The sequence below is a fragment of the Colias croceus genome, chromosome 17, assembly GCF_905220415.1.
Source record: "Colias croceus chromosome 17, ilColCroc2.1".
Classification (NCBI taxonomy): domain Eukaryota; kingdom Metazoa; phylum Arthropoda; class Insecta; order Lepidoptera; family Pieridae; genus Colias; species Colias croceus.
The window spans coordinates 4,335,149-4,359,769 of NC_059553.1; the positions used below are offsets into that span (position 1 = coordinate 4,335,149).

The window sequence follows — 24,621 nt, forward strand, 5'->3', positions numbered from 1 at the left end:
ATAGACCACAACATAGACAACCATTTTTTTCTGAGTTTAATGTTTCAAAAGTAATAGATTCATTAGTAGATAAATATTTGTTGCAAATATATAAATAAATATTTGAAAGTTAGGTACAAATAAAACAAGTAATTATCTAATTAAAATTTGTTTTAACTTTAAAATAATAAAAACAGTTTTGCTCTAGCGATTATAGCGCCCTCTCGTGTACGTTATAGAACTATTACAATCTTGTGTAGGTTGATACTTCCATTGGTATTCAAAAATATCCATAGATGGCAGTATTACTAATTTTATTAAATTTCGATTGATGAACTGTTTCATAAAGGAGAATGGCGAAACTGGGCCTAACTGTTACAGAAATCATAATATATTTAAAATTCATTATGTTATTTTTAGTAATTCTTGGTAAAATATTTACTTCTGATTCTATGGGAAAATAAATCTTTGAAAAAAAAGATAATGTGTTCACTACCGGCGTCCGGCATTGTTATTTAGATTTCTATGACTACCGGTCTTATCAAGCAGAGATTGTCAGTGTTGTCAGGAGTAAAAAAGTCGAATATATCGATTAATACGAATGAATGTCTATATTTAATTTTTAATTTTATTGAATTCAAATGCTTTATAAATCAGAAGCACAACTTAACTTATTTTTAACACATATCTTAATTTATTTAGATCATTCTATAAAATAAAAACATGTATAATAATTATAACATTTTTATTTAGGTAGCTGGCCATTAATAAAATGTCAAATTATTAATCATAATTGTGTCAGTGATGAGTGATTTGTTTATGTTTGTTGTTTGACATTTGAGTGAAGTTTTAGGCCCTTCTCCCATTACGATACGCATAGGCGATTCAAGTATCCTGCAAGTCTCGGAGACTAGTCGCCGCGGAGTATCTCACATACATTTTTATGTAGGCTCGCATACTACGCTACTGGTATCCTACACGTCCGTGACTAGTATAGCACTACTCACCGTGTCGGTCGCTTTTGCATCGCGTCTCGACTCTCGCGCGTATCTCTTCGTTAGAAAGATAAAAATATCTAATCATCATGTTGTAGTTCTCGGTCGGCTACAAAAACTCTACAATTTATGTTTCTTTCAATATATGGATGAATCACTTCTTACTCTTACGTTAGCGTCTTCTATTTCTATAAAAAAGAAAAACTGCAAGAGCTTCTTCGTCACTGGAATTGCTGATTGCTCGACATAACGACATAACTGTTGTTGCAATAAATAAATGAATTATTATTATTATAACGTCGGTCCACAAAAACGAGGCACAATAATGATGAATTTAGTCATTTTTCAGTCGCATAATATGCGAGCATCGGGTAGCCAGCAAATATCTAAGTAGTATTCTACGCGAGTATCGTATTCTAGAAGTATCGTACCTAATGGCAGAAGGGCCTTAGTAACGTTATATTCAAAATTGATCTTAATCAATATCCCAATATCTCTGCTATCCCATAGAAAAGATCTATAATTATTATATTCATAGAGTCTGTATATTTTTATCTATTTAATCACCCATAAATCGTCAGTGTAACGATCAGGCCCAGAGTCCTATGGGAGTTTGCCATTCTCCATTAAAATTATTATTAAAGTCACCTTATTTTGACAAACTCCGTAATTTTTTTTTAATTATTTAAGAAAAAAGAAAAGTTGTGTGTAGTAGAAAAGAAGTAGTTTTCGTAAAAGATAAAAATAAGAAATGTTTTTTGGCTTTTTCCCAATCAGAAGGTTAGGTTAGGTGTATACTGCATACCTAGGTACAAAGAGTATAATGTATAATAGGGCACCTAGGTATTAGGTATCTAAGACATAACATTCGATTATAATAATTATTATTGATACAAATCTTGGAAATGGAACTAGGTACCTATATATCGGTTTGTAGATTGTACTACTTACTACCTAACATCAATTTGCTATTTCTTACTTAGTCTTTGTTACCTACCAATAAATCTATTAATTATTTAATAATATCAAAAGTACGTACACTAAGTACATAGGTACACTTGTTTTAGTTTATATTATTATAATTATTAGCTGTCGATGAATTTTAATCAAGAGTTGTTCAAAAGTTTATTCACCGTTTATTAATTGGCTATCGAAACATTTCACAGCCCTCGCTTTTACCAGAATTCTTATTCGAAATAGACGCTTAAATATTGAATGGCTTAATTAATTATCTTAAAATATAATAATAAATCCCACCAAAAACATTTTCATGTAAAATGTTGCCAAGACGAGCCCATATGACTCGCACTGTCAAAAAGTTATCAGATCTCATGTAGAGCCAAGCTTCTAACACTACACGCCCTAACTCTACAAGGCCTAACTTCACAAACTCTACACCTTAGTCAAAATATGTGGCTTGGCCATTTCGCTACATTCACATCGGCGTAAGGTGAAAAATTAATTCACTGTTCATTACTTTTGTATTATACAATAGTTCTTGTAGTAACGAACGGCCAAGCCACATATTTTGACTAAGGTGTAGAGTTTGTGAAGTTAGGCCTTGTAGAGTTAGGGCGTGTAGTGTTAGAAGCTTGGCTCTACATGAGATCTGATAACTTTTTGACAGTGCGAGTCATATGGGCTCGTCTTGGCAACATTTTACATGAAAATGTTTTTGGTGGGATTTCATTTCTTTTTGTAAGTTGTTTGTAACAAAAATTTTTTTTCTTCTTTTTTTGGGGTGTATTTCTTGCACATCAGAGACGCCTTTTTTTATAGCCCACTCTCTTGTCAAGGACAATTTTTTATTATTTTTAGCTACTGTATGGACGTAAGAGGCAGGAGACGTTCGCAACACTTCTATTCATTCATATTTATATGATCTGATCTGAAGTATATATCTCAATATAATTATGTCGATTAAATTTTTCATTTTTTTTAACAAGGAGTACCTATACATATATATATCTAGGGGAACCAAGTTTTAGATTATAAGATTAGACCTCTAGCGTCATCAAAATTTAATTTAAAATTACAGGTCTCATACAAACTCCCATCCCCTAGTTTAAGGGGTTGGGGGATGAAAGTTACATGTTTTATAATTTTTTTGTTGTTTGTGTGCTAATACTAGCTTACATACAAAATTTCAGCTTTCTAGGACATTAGGAAGTACCTTAAGAATTTTGATGATCATCAGTGAGTCAGTGACGAAATTAGCGTTTTTTAGATATAAATAAAATCTGAAGTATAAAAGCTAATGTAATTAAAACTTAATATATTCAATAAGTTCGCTATTGACAATATATCCCGAAAATTTTGTTGATCTAGCATAATCCAAACCCAAGTTATGAGGGTTCAAAAAAACGTCGAAGCGCTTCGAGAAAAGGTAGGTAGTGCCCGTCCGCTTCTCTTTCGCTTGGCTCGTCTTGGCGGGGGCACTACCGTGCCCCCAGATAATTGGGCATAAATAATAAAACACAAATAATTTTCGATGAATGAGGCTATCGTGTAGAGCTTGGTCACAGAACACATCTTAGTGGATGATTTGAAGAAAATTTTAGCTTTAGAAGATATTATACTCGTCGTCGTCGAACTCGGAACTACATAAGTATTATAGGTATTAGGTATCTAACTAGGTAGTTATAAATAAAATAAAATTTTATCGGCCACGCAAGCCAAATAGGTACCTACCAATATTATGTTCGGGTTATTGAAAAGAACGTATAAGTATAGGGATTTATTATGAATTTTTGTCTAAATTCATAATGCCAAAAATAAAGCGAGTATTCTACATTCGTGGCATTGAATTGGAAAAAAGGCTCCATAGTTCTTTTATCTATTACAAGGGCGACATCGTGAGTTCATAGGTTCTAGGCTCTAGCTAATCTTTGAAAGGGATGCAATTTCCAACTTTATTCATATTGGCCACAATTGCCTCTCCTATTCTTTTCTGTAGCTCTAGTAGTAGTAACAAGAAACAATAATATAGGTCTCTAGCTCTCTAGTATATTAAGGTCTATGAAAATTTTCTATATTATCTACACTAATATTATAAAGAGGAAAACTTTGTTTGTTTGTTTGATTGTAATGAATAGGCTCATAAACTAGGTACTGGACCGATTTTGATGAAATTTGGCACAGACAATCTTTAGACCCTGAGAAAGAACATAGGCTACTTTTTATTGCGAAATATGTACCACGGGCGAAGCCGGGGCGGACAGCTAGAGTAGAATAAAATAAAACTACCTTACCAAATGATATAGTTTTGCATTAACATGTTTTTATTATCATTTTAAATTTTCTATTAATTTTTTATCCTCCTGTTTTTCTACACCTACCTACGTTTCGGCTCATTAACAAATAGCTAGGTGGGTAGAGTAAATACCAAAACAAGTCATAACAATGTTTCTACGCTCGTAACTTCTCCCGACCCACGTAAAGGTAATTATAAGATTAAAAATAAGTTAGTACTATGTCTTATTATACGTAAACATTCTTATTTTCGTACCCTGAAGTTTGTAGGTGGCTTTACACCCACCAACCCACTTATCATTTCGTAAACAAACACGATTGGCTATATTCCGGAGATAATCTCTTTTAAATCATCTTTGAAATTGGGGTTTTTGAAAGAAAGAAAGAAAATACATTTATTTAAATGACATTTTAATAATTAATAATTAATTTAATAATTAATAAACGACATTAAAAAATACTTGCTTCTTTGCCATCTGCTTAAAAAAAATATTAGTAAAGTGCAAGGTAAAGTGTAGGTAAATCCAGAAACACTAAAACATATTTATTGTCAAGTTTTCAACCTAGCTACTAGAAAAGTTACATACCTATTTCTATCCGATTAATTTCTAGTTACTAAGGAAAATATTAATAGCGTTAAAATGTAGAGACGTAAAGGTAAATGAAAGTGTCGATCAGATTTTGAGGTAGTTACCTAGGTAAAATATAAATAGAAAATTCCAAAATTCCTCAACAATTATAAAGCCCAAAAATATACCAATCTCAATTTTCACAGTAACTAAAAATAATGGTACGGGAGCTACCAACGTTTTAAAAAAAGTCATTTTAGTATAGTTGGGTTTTTGATATGCTGTTGCTCTTGCTATTTCGGTTAGAGTCCGGGCTGTCTGGCTGGCGGTAGTGGTTGCATTTATTAGTGCGCATCTTATCTGCACAGGAAGATATACTTAACTTTAGTCATTTTTTAACGCGTTATTTTTAATCTTTTGCCTTTAGATAGATCCATCAGACATAATTTTTTTATTGCAAGACGTTTTATTCGTTGTTAAATGGGTGCCATACGCAATTTTTTATTTAAAATAATTAAAATGTCATCGAAATAAGTGAAATTACATCAACATGAGTCCGCTTAAAAGATAAGTAACTAATAACTTTATTACTTATATTATATTATCCTTTTTTAATACTTATATTAAATAATTAGTAAACTAATATTTTTAATAGATGCTTTCATATTTATTACCTACACTTTTGGGTATTAATATGAATTTGGTTCTAATCATTTAACGTCCTATTTGAGGTTCGATGGGAAAAGGAGGCACCATGGTAGATTGTTGCAAAAAAATTGTAAATAGTAAAATGAATATTATATATAGTACAAGTAACATAGTGATCCTTCACGGGGACTCATGTTGATGGAATTTCACTTATTTCGATGATATTTTATTTATTTATTTATTTATTTATTCATACTTTATTGCTCTGACTTAACTTAACTAGGAACTTAATCTAATTATAAATTTAAACAAATGGCGGTCTTATCGCTAAATAGCGATTTCTTCCAGACAACCAGACGTACGGAAGGAAGTTAGTTTGAGGAGAGGAATAGGGCAGAGCATAAATATAATAAGTAAGAATATAATTATTAATATATAACTATGAGATTATCGAGAAATACAATATTTTAATTATTTTGAAATAAAAATTGCGTCTGGCACCTATTTAACAACGAAAAAACGTCTTGCAATAAAAAATGTATGTCTAATGGATCTATCTAAAGGCAAAAGATTAAAAATTACGCGTTAAAAAATGACTTTAAATTATGGATATTTTCCTGTGCAGATAAGATGCGCACTAATAAACGCAACCACTGCGGCCAGCCAGACAGCCCGGACTATAACCAAAATAGCAAGAGGAACAGCATATCAAAGAACCAACTATACTAAAATTCTCTCTTGTCAACGTTGCTACCTCCTATATTATAACCCTTGTTATAACCGTTACAATTGACATTACTTGTTAGTACATTGTAGGCACTGACTATTTGTCTACTTAGTACAACGTACCTACTACAACGTAGGTAGTTTAGGTCTACGCATTTGTAAAATAGTAAGTAAAAATCCTTAGATAACAGTAATTCAAATATTAGTGTTCTTAATTTAATCGTCTATTTACCTCTCTTTCTAAATAGATTTCCTGTATATCTACCGTGCAATTATAAGGTTAAACATATTATGTTTGGAGATATTTCATCACAAGTGTTTCTTTGAAAATGGTGGGAAGCACGTAAAGAAAATACAAATTACTTTATCCTAAAACAGATTCTCGTCCTAGCGCTTATCGCTTTCCTCCATCACGGTCCGAATGTAATTACATTTGGTCGGAGTATTGAATTAAGTCCTAAGCCGTGCACAGAGGACGGAATGACTGCACACGGAGCAACATTATGGTGTCTTTTTGAAGTCAAAGGAAGGCAAACGAGGCATACGTCAACGAGTGAGCCGCATAATATAATAGATATTTAATATTTGCGATATAAAAGGTTTGCAGTAGATAGGAACGACTATAATATATAGCTAGATCCTGAACGTAGAGTCGTAGAGTCTTACAGCATTTGTAGGATTGTCGTATATCTTAATATATACATGTCGTGGTCATATCGTAGATTTGATCATTTCATGATATGAGTGGCCATTTCACGAAATGGTCGCATATCGTGAAATGGCCAACATAGTTTGATCAGATCGTTAAATCGTCAACGTTTCACGATTTGGTCATCCACATTTGGCCAGATCGTATAAAATATAAAGAGTCCATAAAATATTAAAAAAATTCAGAATAACTATATTCTAAAAACTTGTTTAATGTCATTTAAGTTAGTGCCGCGGCAGCGGCCGGCGAATGCCAGAAGCGAATCGTTTTTGCAATAGAAAACAATTAGGTTAGGTTAAGTTACACTTTGATAAACAACGCACGAGCCGAGCGAGCAAAGCGAGCGTGCCGAGGCAGCGGCCGGCGAGTGCCAGAAGCGGATCGCTTTTTAAAAAACAAACAATTATAATAATATAGTAGTTAGTAGTTTCTTAAATTATTTTATTTAAGTCGCATTTTTTCTTAAATACATATAAGATATCCACATTTTCCATAGTAATCGTACCTCTTTGTCGTAAATTCTTTGCTATGACTTTCTTCATAATAAGTATTGTTATTAAACGAATTATGAAGTTTTTAACTGCGAATAATTTAATTTTCGCCAGCGGCCGCCATCTTATCACATAAACACAGAGCTTGCAGCGCCTCTACCAACGATTAATGTAACTATTTTACGATATGATCAAATAATTTTGGTCATTTCATGAAAAAACCGTGCGTTAATTGGCCATATCGTGAAACGATTTCTTATCATTGATCTGCCCAAACCACATCATGATGTGGCCAAACTAAATTGGCCATTTCACGATATGCGACCATTTCGTGAAATGGCCACTCATATCATGAAATGATCAAATCTACGATATGACCACGACATACATATAAATCTCGTGTCACAATGTTTGTCCTCAATGGACTCCTAAACCACTTAACCGATTATAATAAAATTCGCACACCATGTGTACTGTGCACTTCGATCCAACTTGAGAGATAGTATAGTTTATAAATCTCAGATCGTTTTAGAGAAAGCGGGCGAAGCCGCGGGCGGTAAGCTAGTCTATCTCTACTCAAAGGTGTTAGGTGACTGATATAGTGATCTATCAACGCACAGCCCAAACTACTGGACGTATCGGGCTGAAATTTGGCATGCAGGTAATGTTAGGACGTAGGCATCCGCTAAGAAAGGATTTCCCGAAATTATTGCGGGAAAAGGGGAAAAACGGGGATGTACGTACAAAGTCGTGGGCGGAAGCTAGTATAATATATTCTAGTGTAAGTTTGGAACATGAAGGTTTTATATAGGAGTAGGAAGTAGGTACATTAGGGTGCATTACGGAAAAATAGTAGTTGCGTATTTACTGTTTCTGTCTTTGCCTGTGTATAATCTGTCACTGGCAATCTATTGAGGTTTTAGTAAACAGGATCTGAAGCTTAATATTTCTGTACTTTTCAGTTTTCTACGAGAAATTATTGAACTAAATAAATATTGGGTGGAAATTATGTATTAACATATATATATTATTATTAGATATTAATTAATTATTCATTTCATCTTAATGTTAAGCACATAATTATTTTCAAAATTAATAGCTACCTAATGTTTCTTTAAATGGATCAATTTGAGAAACTTAACATCATAATGTAGGTATTTACGCTATTAAAATATGGACTTTAATAGGGCTCTAGATTGAATTTAGTTTGACATGACAGAGCTTTTAACGAACGAAAAAAGCGCTCCTGATGATGCCGCATTAATTATGAAATTATTATAAGGTTTAAAAAAAGAAGATTGTTACAAAATAAATTTGTAGTACCTACCAGGTAATTACAATCAATATTTAAATCATAAATTAATTTTAGATTCACCAGTACCAAGTACTTAATATTGAGTAGTGATAGATATTAATATGATAAAGGCAAGTAGGAAGCAGGTTTTGATCAGTTGATCTGAAAATATTCGAGGAGCTCTTCCAACAGCAGTGGACGTCTTAACACTGAAACAGAAAACGATATACAACATATTAATAGACACGTAATTATAGCCAAAACATGCAATAGCCGAATGATACCTAACTATAAACTTTTATGTTACATACCGAGTACCGACGCTCTATTAATAACTCGCGCATTTATGACAAAGGAACTAACTATACTTATCGTTTATAGGTACTATGCGTGCGTTTGGTTGCGGCGTGCATTCTATGTAAATATGAACTTGAGTAGATTCTTTATTGATTAGTACGCGATTTAAATATGTAGAAGCGTGGATATTATGTATATAGACACGGTTCAATGCACGACGTGGAACAGGGCTATCAAAAGGAGGTACTATTTAACCGACTTCAAAAAAAAGGAGTAGGTTATCAATTCGGCCGGTATATATAATATATTCTTAATGTGTGTACACCGATTACGCCGAGGTTTCTGAACCGATTTACATGATTATTTTTTTGGATGATTTAGAATGGTTTCGAATTGGTCTCATAAAAATTTCATTCGTGTAGGCCCAATATCTTTTATTTTATAATCATTTTTGTCTGATCTCGATGACTTAATTGAAAATCTAGCAAGTAACGTTGCATAATGTGTAGCGAGATCGTTAGTATAATTATCTCGGACTAAAAAAATACTTCGTAATAATTATTCAATTTTAGGAGGTCTGGGACGTAGATGCGATGTCAAGGGACATCCGGATGGAACGTTAGTGTTAAGTTAGAGAGAGACAGACAGAAAACCACGCGCACGCCGCACGGCTTAACAAGTTACAATTCTAGCAAAAAGTGTCGTGACAACTTTTCGTAAGAATTTTTTCCGTCTAGCCCCCTTTCACACGGGAGCTCTGGTGCGTTCTACGAGAGATCCCGGAGTCCCCGCTACCATGCTTTGGGTCTGGCCATCGAGGAGGTTTTAGTGGGTAGGAATCCCACATGCTCTCTTTTTCCCCAAAAGAGAGTATCTTTAGAAGATTTCCTCCCCGTTACAAAAAAAAAAAGCCCCCTTTCACAACGCGCGATAAGGAACTTCGTTCCAAAAATATAGACTAAAGTACCAGTCAAAATCCGTAAGTCTTATTAATTCATGATACAAAATTTTTTTAACAATATTTTATGAGAAAAATTATTTTCTTTTTCGGGGATATAAATATAAATAACGTTCATTAAACAAAGCAATGGACAAAAAGGTAATTTGGTAACCCTGTCGAGTTTAGAAGTAATAACGCAAGTTTCACCACCGGTGTCGATTATACGCATAAATGGCGCCAACTTATATGATGGACTATAATTGTGTGAACTTCTCGAAGCTTCCAATCATAGCAAGTATGTTTAATTTGTACATTAATCGTCCTCTGCACGGTTGTTTCCGTATAACGTACATATTAAATGTACTATTTTAACTGTATTGTGTACCTTCAAGTTCCTATAATCATTAATTAATTGTACAAAATATCATAGAGATTCGATCTGGATCCGATCTGATCAGAAAAAGTAACAAACATTGATCTCTATGGGTACGAACTTGCACCCTTATCAAATTAGTACATAGGTACCTAGTATAGGATGATTAAAATTAATAACTTTTAAATTTCAATAATGTTTTCATGAAGGTATGCTTATTTAAAAGATATTATTTCTTGCAAATAGCTTGTGTCAACTGTTATGTGGACTTGTTCTATAAAGAGCTAATTTACCTACGTCACAGATGTTAAGCAACATAGAGTTAAAGGTATAAATAAAAATGTGAAGTAGGTATTATGCACCCTTGGGAGGTTTGGGGAAATGCATTTCAAATTTGTTTCACAGATAGCTTTGCTTAATGGCTACGTTAAGGTAGAGTGATGCCAGACCCTTTTTTCTTGCAGATCTCAGAGGGAATTAAACCAAATGTAAGAGTGCTCTTGTATTTGCCTACACTTTATGTGTTATCTTATTACGTGTCTTATGTTATATGTATATAAGATATTACACTTTTTATGAAATGTAAAATATATTCACCTTTGTCTGTCTCATACTTTATAATCATAAAATGAATAATGTGAACGTACTTTAATGAATTATGCAATAAAACTGTATTACTTTAATCTTGAATGATAAATGAGATTTTTATTAGAGGAAAGTCTCTGTTCATAGTACATTTTTTCCAAAAATTAAAATATAATTTTCAGTAGATATTTAATATCTATGTTTGTCTCTTAATTCTTTATTCTGGAATCACTGAATTCAATTTAATTATTTGAACTTGTTACTTATCCTTTTCTTTGTATTTGTATAGCTAAAATGAAGTTAATACGAAATAAAGTAGATAGAATGACGCCTCTAAAATGGTAAAACCGTACACCATTAAGCATTACACAATACACGTATGAAATGATTTCTGATCATCATCTACCGTACAGGGCACGTAGCTTCAAACCAACAGAATTCGATGGTCGATTTTGGTTCGTGTCATGTTTTTAATTCCTACTAAATAGAAAATAGTCCACCAAAACCAAGTTAAATATTACTTCTGCCTTTTAGAAGATGTAGGTATGTATTACAAGATACTTGTGCGCTAGAAAATATTCCTCATTTACTCAAAGCGGAGAGTTTAAAAATTTCAAAAAGGTTTAGAATTTTATGTACGAAGAAATAATAAACAAACCATTTCGCTTGAGATATTTCATGTTGAAATAGTATGATATTTAATATAATACTAATGAGGTATTTGTACACACTTATAATATGTATATGGTTTAGTAAATACACTTAGCTGACTTAAGCTCAGTAATGTGTAGATGTATTCTTTAATGTCGATGACTGACAACAAATTTGTTAACACCAAGTGCAACAGCTTGTAAATAACCAAGAGTTTACTGATATCTTCAAATTACAGCGTTTTTAAAAATTATCACCTGATATTTGCTATTTAAATTTAAATATACAAATTTAGTATTGCATGTTTGCAATTTACCTATTACAATCGTTGATGTGTTGTGGCATTTAGATTTTTATAGCTAGCTAGTTGAATGCTTAGAATATGTTGGATTTGTTAACTACGAAGAAGATAGGAATATGTGCATTCTGTAATTAGTCCCTGGGGCCTGGGCGTGACAGCGCATAAGTTAGTAACTCCCGGGAGATGGAGAGCTAAATATTTAACACTTATGTTTAACTTATGATGATGGTTTTGTGCTTTTCTAGTAGGTAATGCTTTTGAAGAACATTTATATAGAGTTCAATTAAATATTCTTCGCCCTACTTCAACGAGAGTTGTACTACAGTCTACACTAGTTACTACAGACGATGACTTTCAGAAAATAATTGCGAATATTACGGTTTATTAGTTTACATTTCTATATATAAATATGTGAAATCTAAACTAATATTATAAAGCTGAATAGTTTGTTTGTTTGTTTGAACGCGCTAATCTCGGGAACTACTGGTCCGATTTGAAAAATTAGGCCATTAATCAAGGAAAGCTTATAGGCTATATATACAGAACATTAAAAACAAAATATATCATCTCGCTAAGACCAACAGGAGCGAAGCACTGCGGGTAAAACCACGGCTCTATCTTACAAACGTATTAAGAACACCTTTGAGGTTGGCAATATGTTGATAAAATTTATTGTAATACGGTTTTAACGGCACGTGTCGCCAACATTTAAGAATTGTACTTGTGTTGAATCTCGGCAAAATTCTTCTCTATATTGTAAATGTGAAAGTTCATACAGCTAAGAAGTTAACTGCTTTTTCACGCAAGAACCATAAACTAATAAATTTGAAATTCCATTTTATGGCTTGAAATAGGTACTTACATAAATATTATGTTCTACTTTTTATGACTGTGCTTATTGCCTACTCCTGAGACCTTAAAATTAATAGTAAAGTATGTATCGGAGACTATTTATTTAGGAGTGTCTGACTAAAATCACTGACAAAATTATGTAGAGTTATCCATCCCGTGTAACTAATATATACCAATAGCTATTGATTGATAATAATTATCAGCTAAGTGATTAAGTTATAATAATCAGCCAGTAAAGTGTAAACCATAAATTAAAAGAAAAATAAGCAATGGAGTCTAATTATATGCTGTTATTTATTAGTAACTAAATAACATAATATCGATATTGTTATTTTACCAAATTCCATTACTTGTACGTGTTCACGATCTATAGTTTCTAATATTACAACTCTGTAGAAGGCTTTATTAAAGGCAGATAATAAACAGAACATGTCTCCCAGTGACCACGCTCGCTGTAAAGTGTTCGAAACGTCGGAAAAATAATATAATGAATAAATCGCGTTTAAAATCCGTTAAAAAGTCTTTAATTTCTAAACAGAATATAATGAAGGAGTCATTACAACAGTGAGATTATGTGAATGTGTAATGACATACATTACCCCGTAGAGTTCGATTGATTTATACAAGTGCATATTAGCACAGAATAATAACTAGGTACCTACCTAGTAACTAACGTTAATATTAGTAGCATTTAAATATACCTACCTAGCTACTAATATCTGCAAAATGCCATGTTTTCAGACTTGTGAATTGTTAATTTTTATTGTTATTGTTTATTTTCTCAATTGAATGTTATGAAAGGATCATAATAATATGATAAAATTTAATTGCAGATATTATTTCATTTTTCAAGTGAACATAATACATATATATTTTAAGTATATGTATAATAATTAATAATTTTATTCTTATCTAATAATTCTCTATCAAATAAAATATGCTGTTTAGTTTTAATAGTAATCATAATTTATTTTAAATGCTCACACGTGTGCTTTTGTAGGGTATATAAACACGAACGCCATTAATATGTTAATTATAAGGGTAACAGGTGTGCTCTATATCATAATTAATGATAATGTATATCAAGTTTACGAATTGTGATTTACTTTGTTCTATAATCTCACTAATTATTTACAATAATCGTTTAAATTGCTTATAAACAAAAACAATGTTTAAACGCTTGCACTCCGTCAACGTAGGTTTGTAAAACGTATGTACCTACATATATTACTAATGTAGTATTATATTATCTGTGATACATATCAACGAAATTTGTCTGATACTTTTATCACAGAGACTGTTCCTTCAGACTTGATGATTTATGAACATGAAACAGTAGACAGTTGAAGAAGCGATAAAGACATAGCGTGTTTCTAGTCCGAAAGCAACAGGCCTCTAGCCTACCGTCAGTTTACATACAGCGGTCGACTCGGCTGCCCCACTCATAGAGCGCGAAATAAAATGAAAATTTATTTCCACTTACTACGAATCCTTCATCAAATAGAAATAACGCCCCCAAGTTTACTTTGATAAAACTGTGCTCGTATTGTGCCGAGACAAACATCCGTAAGTAATATTCTTTTTATCTTCTTGCCATTATCGAGTTGTATAAACAGTGAAAATTTTGGCGGTTTATATTTATATTGGTTAGGTAAACATACACTTGTAACACTGTGTTTGATAAAATATTTAAAGAATAATATTTTTTTAATACATTTGTGAAACGCGGTTATGGTGTGTAAGTGCGATGGTATTTCTGAATTATAAAAAAATATATATATTAAATATAAATCAGTAAAATAGGTCAGTTCTTTGACAATAATGTTTACCGCACAAAAGTCAATAAATGGTTTAATGATTGGCACATTCTGCTGTTTTAAGACTAACAATGAAATTGAAATTTCTTCCACGAACATCAAATTTTAATGGACAACTTTAACGTCAAGGTGCCATGAAAACCGGTCAAGTATTTTCAGTTCTCCTTTGATTACATACGCAAAAGTAATAACAGAATACTGAATATTTGCATTAAAATTTAGAAACATTTAATTATATAGTTGACCTATATAGAATTGGTGCAAATAAAAAACCTATTACGTAACTTACACAGGCGTTGGGAAACTTCGGTTAAATAAGAGTGCCCAGAGACTTGATTATAGACTGTTTTGTAAATATCATATAACTTCACACATGCCTCTACAATCAAGGTAAATGCATAAGCTATGCATTTTATTTCTATACCTACAAATAATAATGTCTACAAATTACAGTTCTTAGATTCTTCTTTATATATAGAGATAGATTCTTTGAAATTATTAACAATAAATAATCTTATTAATTTTAGTGATACCTAGTATAATGCTGTATGGATATTGACGATGGTAAGGCGACTTTTCCTTCAATAAGAATAAATTATTATAATTCCTACAATTACTCTATAAAAAATAAATGAAACTGTGGCACTGAGTGCACATTGCTTTATGATATAAAAGATTAAACGCAAAGTAAACATAATAAATTACATACATCTTTATGAAGCTTTACAGAAGGTTGTTCATCTTATTGCGATAAAAATGTTAACAGAAACATACGAAGAAATGCTGCAAGATATTGTTAATTAGAATTAGAATTTTGCTTTGCTTTCATTCTTATATTCCATTGCACTATGATATAAAAGATTTACACAACATTTCCTTTCAGTAAATAAAATCCTTCAAATTATTTATCTTTAATAATTTGAGATCACCCTTTACGAACTGTCACGAAAATTATGTTAGGTACTCTAATAAATCTTGCAGTATGAAAATGGAGATCCTCGATCTATACAAATTTCTTAACATACATATTAAAACCACAACTGCACATAATATACAATAATACACAATTGTATAAAGTCTAATCATTGACATAATATACCTAAGATTAAATAATGAATTAATGAAATAAATGCTTTATTGCACATAAATAGGAAAAAACAGTAAACATTAATACTTATTAAAACCATAGTATAAATTATAACCCAGTGAACTACATAAGCCAACAAAATTCCCACCTTTCCGACCGTTAAAACAAACACTGAAACACGACCACTGCATATACATGATGTATCATTTATCTTACACAATGGATCAATCAAACGTTGAGTAGCTTCGACGTTGTGGTTCTTTTATAAGTTGTTATTTAAACAAGCGCTCTTATGTAAGCTATGTCTTCATTTCTTTCTTGACTACGATTTAAAAAAGATTGTTCGTGTATTTTGGGATTCGGATTCAGCATTGTTCAGCACATTCTTTGTTGGTAAACAGAAGCGTAGCGTGCCTTGCCCTTAGGAAGGGCATTTCTCACAAAAGAAAAAAAAATGTTTGCATAAAATTAAAAGAAATTAAATTATCATCTATCTGTATCATATCATAAGAATTATCTATCTGTCACTTATTCCAAAATTTTTACAAATAATTCAAATTAAATATTTTGGAAGTTTTTAGTAATTTTTGCTTACGCACGTTGGGGTCCCCCTGGGCGCGGGGGCCCCGTATAATTGATACGGCAGATACGGCGGTAGCTACGCCCCTGTTGGTAAAGGTATCTGGCATGTAGATTTTTTTAAGATTCGGATATTTCAAATAAAATAGTAGTCCCAAATAAGGAAAACTCTTAATAGGAAAATTGATCAAATGCCGTCTCGGAACATTATTTCTACAGGTACGCATCACCGAAACTCTATAACAATGTTATAAAATAATTTTAATTTACTCCAAATTAGCTCAGTGCCAGTTTATTAAATCTATGTAACAGCAAAATTAGTTTACGAAGAATCTTATAGATTCAGACTCCTAAGAATGCTGCAAAATTCATTAATAGATAGCTAAGTAGATAATATATATTGGATATGTACATAAATTCCAAGGGAATAACTTGTTGAACTTCTGTAACGAGATTCTTAGAGATTAATTTTATTCGCTCCTCACAATTATATTAATACAGATTTGCTAGAAGTTTTACATTACAAGATTTAGATTTTGTTTTTTTCTTATCTATTGTTCTTTAAAAATAATAGTTTTGAGCAGAAATAATTGCTAATACCCATACAACGAATACAATGTTTTTGTTTTTATTCTTTGTTTGGAATTCGGTCTGCAATGTAAGGAATTGAGATTAGATTTTTAAACGACGTGGATACTCAATTAAATGGTCTATTCAACACGAATCGAATTGTTTGTTGGAAAAACCACTTCAATAGGGTAAAAAGGACAAGAGGGTATAGTGTACATACTTCATAGGAATACATTAGTAAATACTAACACTTGGCTTACTCTTTAAATGTTGGTACCATTATGAATAATATATCGGATGTTATATCTTTTTATAACACAAAATAATTGGATAGATATATATTTAAACATTGCAAATGTCCACATAAATTCAATTGAAATCCTTTATCTTGAGAAAGCTGAAAGGCTCTCACTAAAATCTGGTCGCTTTTTATTATCACTCTGAAATATTTAATTAGATGACAGCGACAGTCAATAAAGCTTAAGGATTTTCAATAAAATTCCAGTAAACGAAAGTTAGGGAGATGTTCCGCTTTTGCTTTTTAGCGTGATATTACGATTAATGTATATTTCCTCAGCCAATGTTTGTTCAATTGACGATTGAAAAAATAATCTAAATTTTGAACGAATTTATTGATATGATATTTGGAACAATAAGAAAAAAAAATCAAAAAGAAAATTCATACTGAGATAAATAGATAGATAGTAGAAAATTTAGTATTTTATATTCACCTTGGTATAGATTGTTAAACACTTTCCTACAAGATTAAATATCACAATAAATAGATATAACAGGAACAGCTTTTTACTGATGGAATGAGCTACTCATAAAAATTCACATAGTTTAACTATTCGCTCGCGTAATATATAGATTGTAGATATAGGTGGGTATTGAGCGTCAGATTCTAGTGATTCTACATACTTAGTATGAACACAGCATTCAAATTGCTTCTGCTGCACATAGGTACCATATTTTGAACAATACTTGAACTAGATAGCAACTTTCTATGTAATATTGGGATAGTGTAGATGTTAAGTATGTGCTATATTAAATATCTGTTTTTAAGTTTTATATATAAACTTATATGATGTGATGTTTTATATGAAGAAAGCATATATTAAATGAATGATGCTTCACAATTTAAATGTTATGTTACATAATACGTATGATAATAACTCCTTATTACTTCCCATGGGCGTATTTAAAAGGTACTTACAATGTGTTGTAAAGGTGAACAACTGCAAATAGTGGTTAATATAGTACATTTCCTTCAAATTAAGAGTGTTATTAAAATATAATATAGAAAAGGAATATAGACGTTTATTTGAACCCAATCCTCATAAACTGAATTCACCCTTTCAAAGGTTAACCTTGTGTCATACAACGAAAACTGGTCATGTAAAATGTAAATATCTGATTTCTAACAACTTTCGGGTCTATTTTTGTTTTACGATGATAGATATTATCCAGGTACAATTGTATGTTGGACTGTGCGTAGATAAACTGATAAGAGTCTAAAATAAACTTCGTAGCATAATAACCTTATTCATTGGACCTCTGAAGCATTTATATAGACGACAATGAGTTTCAAAAATAGTGTTTGTATTTAATAACAATTTGTAATCTAATATATAAAAATCAATGCCACTTTTCGTTGTAATTCCATAACTCGAGAACGGCTGAACCGATTTCGATAATTCTTTTTTTATTATATTCCTTGAAGTACGAGGATGGTTCTTATGTAGAGAAAACGTAAACATGTACCACGGGCGAAGCCGGGGCGGACCGCTAGTTAATTATAAATATGAGGAAAATTAATTGGAGTTCAAAACAGTTAATAGTTGTTAATGACAACTAATTTGGAAGATCAAAGTAAAGTTTTAACATGATTTTAACAAGCAATAACAGCCTGTTATTTAATAGCCTATAATTTTTGAAGCGATTGTGTATATATGTATTAATCGAAACGTAGCACTTTGAAATGTAACACTAGAATATTTGCAGTTAATTTATGTAAATTAGCTATAAATAAGTTATCTGCAATAAGCTCAGTGTTGATATAGAGTAGAAATTACCCGACCGCGAATGGCAGGCTAATTTCGTTTGCGAGATTCGAGCCATATTTAAAGTGTTTAAAACGCACGTATATTTTCAGCATTTTTATAGATACAGATTACATAATGTATCTTTTTTCAAATTTTATCAAAAGCCCGATATCACATTATAGCTCATATAGATACGTGTACGTGTTTGCCTTTTTTTCTTTTATAAGAACACACATTTTCAATGAGTAAAAAGGTTTGATTTGAGATTGAAGCACATTAATTACCGTTTACCGCCTATCTTGATTCCATATTTGAAAGCTCGGACTAACAAACGTTAAAACATTCATTTTACCGCGTTCATTTGTCAAATCGAAAAGAATAATGTGTATTACATAACTCTGTCAAAATAGGCATTATTTTTTTCACGTTTACAATTATTTACAGTCAATTTTGTGGCGTATGAGCACTAGAGTTGGCATTGTTTGCTCGTTATACGAAACGTGTTCAATACACTTGTACCTGACACGCTACTTATTTACAAAATCATAACTTATGCGTCTTGATGTTTCTATTTTTAAATCATATTAACGTCAGATTATGTTATAGCAGATATCAAATTATTTTATTCAAATAGCTCAGTGCGGTATCTCATGGGTATAATATTATGTGCATTGATGTAGATCCCACAAATAAGTTGTCATAGGTATTACTAGGTATTTTTAAATGTCGTTTTAGTAGCAAGGAGGTTATGGTTTATGGAAGTTATTAGTAAAAAAAAATAAAACACAATACCATTTTCTAATAAATGAAATTACTTCCTGCATATACAATATACATGCTCAATATAAGAAATACCGTGCAAACATATTTAAAGCTTTCTCTTCAAAATTATTTCTTTCATCAAAATTCATTTATATAAATAAAATACCTACATTTTACTAAATTTACTACTCGCTACGCATTTAAGTGGCAATAAATGTCATCAGGGTTGCTTAAATAGGATTCGTAATTGAATTTGTTACATTTGCAATAGATTGACCGATATATCCCATCCCATGGGTTTTTGTTTAATGTAACTCTTGGAGTGAGATAATCAATAAAGGTAATCAAGTTAAATCAACTTATAAACTGGGCATAAATATTACGTAGATTATTATTATTAGTACTGTGATCAAACAATTGCCGATTCTGAACCAAGCGGCTCAAAGATACGACTTCTATTTTTGTACCTATTAATTTATCATAAATAATTAGCTATTCGATTACGAAGGAAACATAAATACCATTAAACTGAATAATTTATTTGAGATTGTTATATGTCTTCATGTTGCAACTATGTAAGGAACGACGTGTTTAAACAGAGTGTTTCAATTAAGTCATTGTCTTTTAGTTTCGTGGAGAGTTCAATGCTTATCTATATACTAATATTATAAAGCTGAGGAGTTTGTTTGTTTGAACGCGCTAATCTCAGGAACTACTGGTCCGATTTGAAAAATTCTTTCAATGTTGGATAGCCCATTTATCGAGGAAGCTATATATCATGCTAAGACCAACAGGAGCGGAGCAATGCGGGTGAAACCGCGCGGAACAGCTAGTAAAGTATATTATGTAAAAACGTAAATCATGGCGGTAAACGGTGCCAAATTAATCCAAAACTTTAGAGATAAAATCCATCGCGCAAAAGTGATTTACATTTAACGTCGAGTTTTTATAGTTTTCTTTTGGTTCAGATAAGTTTATGGATAGCGTATAGCTTTTTACTTCACCCGTCTAGCACGATTTTTATACCGGACATTTCTAGATATATAAATTATAAACCATCTCCTGACATAATATTTACGTTAGTAACAATTTCCACCAGTACTTGTAGCGTGATATTCAATTTCCTTTTAAAAACAACTTTAAGTAAGATGTTAATAAATCACTGAAGACATTGATTAAGCTACATAAAACGATGATATTTTTACCATAGCGTGATGACCTACTTCATATTTTTTGCCATCAACAAAAAATAGCCTGGTGCAATTTTGTAAATTCAGCGGTTCATTTTTAAATGTAATTTTAGACTTCTAAAGAAACAAACGAAATTGCGTATAGCGGACAACATTTAATAATTTATATGTAAATAATAAAGAGCTCATTCTCTTTATATTCGTAAGATATAAATTTGAAGGAAATTGTGAGTGGGAGAGAGTTCTACTTAAACACGTATTTCTATAACACCGTAGCCTTTCTGAAAAGAAGCACTTTAGAATCGTCACATTATATCAACATTTTATATTTAGATACATTGTAATGTACCTAATGTGCTAGATGAAGACGACTCTACCTAATAGTGTTTTTTAAATTATTATGTCATATTTGAATCATACTAATATGAATAATATCAAAATATGCTTAACAACCTTTTCTTACATATTATTAAACGAAAAAAAAAACATGGTTTGGGTGGTGTGGGAAAAGAGACCACAAGCCACTAGTATTTTATGTAAATATGAATGCACCTATTTGATATTATCCGATGCTAGGACCAGCTTTACTCGTTCTCATACTATAATGGTATGCTAAAACCTTCATATCCCTGTATATTATGATAAGATTATGTAACGACAATCTTAGGATGATGTGTAGCACTTAAATCACAAAAATATTCATCTTAAGAATGATTTTATCATACAAATACGTATTGTTGTATTTACTTTGCCACTGACCGTGTTAATCAGAAAGGTCGTCTGATTTTACATAAATTGTTATGTGATACCGCGCCAGCGCACATGTTAGCATATCTAATCCAGTCAGTAATTTATTTTAATTGCATACATAAATAATTCATGGCAATTAATATTAAAAATACGCAGTTCATATTTTTATATGTTGTTAGTACTCGGACTCGTCTTTATTTGCCAAAAGATGGTCGAAAAGTAAATATACTTATAAATCACGTGTTATCGCATGCATTCAATATATAAAATAAAATTTTAATTTTAATTATTATAATCATAATAGTTCCGAACTGGTTCTTTAATGTCGAAAAAGTCAATTTTTATTCTGATAAGATCTGCAAGCTTTTTACAAAGCGTTTATGAGTGCCTAATCTCTATGATAAAGGCTATTTTATCTAAATGTAAGTACATCGTAGATATCTATTTAAAGAAAAAATATAAAAGTTAATTAATGAGTCCACTTTTTTTAAAACGTAAAACGGAGGTAATGATTGAATGGTTGCTTTTATTATTAAATTGCGCCAATATTTAAAAATCACGTACCGACTTTTAAAATATTTCAGTTCATATATGAATAAGAGCTAGTCACAGCTCGTAGGATAAATCTGGGAATTGTGTTAAAGCTTTTTAAATTCAGCAGGTGTTTTAATAACTCCTTACATACGACAAACATATAACATATATCTTCATAATAGGATAACTTATATTCATTAATTAATAATGTTGCCTCTCATCGTTTGTAATGGTAAGTATCTCTCAATCAATTTATATTATAATCTCTCAATTTTATTGACAGGAACGTTAAGGTTGTTTGTAAAAACTTTTTTAGACAAAATATAACAAAGCAGCGTTGCTTATTGCTAAGCAACTTATTGTATTGTAACTTATATATTATGAGAGGAGTGCGAGCTGAGTGTGAGTAACATTGAATAGGCAGTAAGACAATTCAAAGAATATTCGTGCGACAATGTAATAATTTTATATTCGTTTTTTAAACAATTTCTTTCATACAAATTGATTACAAATTTCCAAACTTGCTGTAGTCGTTGGGATTTTGCACATAATTAATTTTTATTCATACAAATTTAAAAGTATCCTACTGTACGTTGTCTATTAGTGACAGAAAAAGAGGGAATTTACTAGTCCGAGGCTTAATATTTACTGAAATTTTAAATAATCATTAATTTGAACGCAATAATGGTGTCTACATGAATGCCTGTCAATCATCGTCACACATTAATTAACTATAAACATATTGATGTTAAACATTTACAAACATTTACGATGCGTCTTTCAGTTAATGTAATATCTCAAACTATTACTATAAGTTGAACCTTTTATATTTTTGGAAGCATTTTTTTAGAACGACAAATTTATCGAGGCCGATTTTGCAGGAGTATATTTTTTTAAGGAAACAAATAATGGTTCGAATATGCAATAGTACGTAGTTTTAAAGTAAAGAGAGAACATCGTTGGGTTGAATTTGAATTCCCGAGTTCCGTGAAACCAAATATAGTGACATTGCAACTGGACCAAATCTTTCACGAGCTAACGTACCATTTCATATATGCCTTTTAATATATTATATTATTCTTATTTATATGTTTCTGCCGTAATATAAATTATATGTATTTATTTATTTATTATTGATATTTATATTATTATATACTTCCTTATCTATATATTTATTTTAAGTACCTAGACTTAATTTTTTTTTAATATTAAGGCGAACCGCAATCGCCGGTACAGCCTGAAAATCAGCGCTGCTTTAGTGCAGCATTTTGCTGAGGCTGTATCCGTTTGCCTAATTGTAAGATAAATTCTATAATGTGTTTGGCTGTGTTTTTTTTTTGGCAATAAATTTCTTTTCTTTCTTTCTTTCTTTCTTTCATATTTATTCACCATTCGTTTTAGTCTTTGAAATTTTTGTATCTTGAAAAAAAAAACATATATTGGGCACAAAGCACACAATAAAACCGAAATACATTATGAGGTATCATAATGTGTAATATTCATTATATTCAAAAATCCAGGTTGTCTATAATTGGCAGTACAGTAAGATAGTATTAAATAAAATAAAAAAATGATTACATTTAAAAGATTTTATACACAAAATACCTTCGCAAAAATTTTATGTAATGTTTATCTGATATACAATACAGGTCCAACCAATATGTATAAAAAAATCTAAGATCCTTCCCTTGAATTGGAGCTTTTCCTTTACAATATTTATTTGAGTCTAAATAAAACAAAGAGCCAAAAATGATAAAGAAGCTTATGGTCATACAATTGAATATATGGGCTGGGCGTATACAGGGTTACTTGTAAAACACCAGCAACCTCGCAGGACAAGATAGCTAACATCATAAGTAACAACATTTGTTCTACGACTTTTGGAATAACGCAATAAATTATATTTAAATGATTTTTTAAGCTTTTATTGTACTCTCCTAACATTTGTACTATCTTGTCCTGCGAGGTTGATGCCTGATGGTGTTTTACAAGTAACCCTGTATACTTTCCTTTTATATATACGCCCTTAGATTCTAATTTCTAAAAGTAATATAATATAGGGAAACAAAACTTTTCAATGGTTAGATAGTCGCTATATAAAAAGGCAATTCCCAGAAGGGAAATATATTCTATAAATATTAACGAAGCAATGTGTACAAATTGGACTACCGTTTGTAATGTAAATCGATTCATGATAATATTTGAACCCTTCATAATATGACATATTCTGAAATTATTTGTAGGTAATTGGGGATATGGATGGATGATATGGGGTTAGATAATATTATCTAAATACAATGTTATGTTATCTTATCTATCTCTCTAAACTGCATTAATTGCAGTGTCGATATGTTTTATATCTAGTCAATATTTCTTTTATTTCATTCTTGTTTAGTTTAACATAACATGAGTATAAATGAATAGTAAGAATCATTGTTGGAATAAATTGTTTTGTTGAACAAAGTTTTCTTATTACATTAGAACGTGAAGTCTCGCTTGTGTAGCACGGATAAGATAATACATAGCTGTTATTAAAGAATAAAAAAAGATAGAGAAGAGTACTATTTAACTATCTATTTATCAAAATCGTATTCGTAGTAGCTACCATTATAATTATTATGTAGG

At 31.1% G+C, this 24,621-nt stretch overlaps 1 protein-coding gene across 1 annotated transcript in view; it reads left to right on the plus strand.

Moving 5' to 3' along the window:
- Positions 1–14,090: 14,090 nt before the first annotated feature.
- The window catches only part of LOC123698995 (G-protein coupled receptor dmsr-1-like), a 30,247-nt gene continuing 19,716 nt past the window's right edge, over positions 14,091–24,621 (plus strand). Inside the window, exon 1 of the mRNA XM_045645847.1 lies at positions 14,091–14,228. The gene's annotated coding sequence lies outside the window, so the exon portion shown is untranslated. The remainder of the gene's footprint in view (positions 14,229–24,621) is intronic.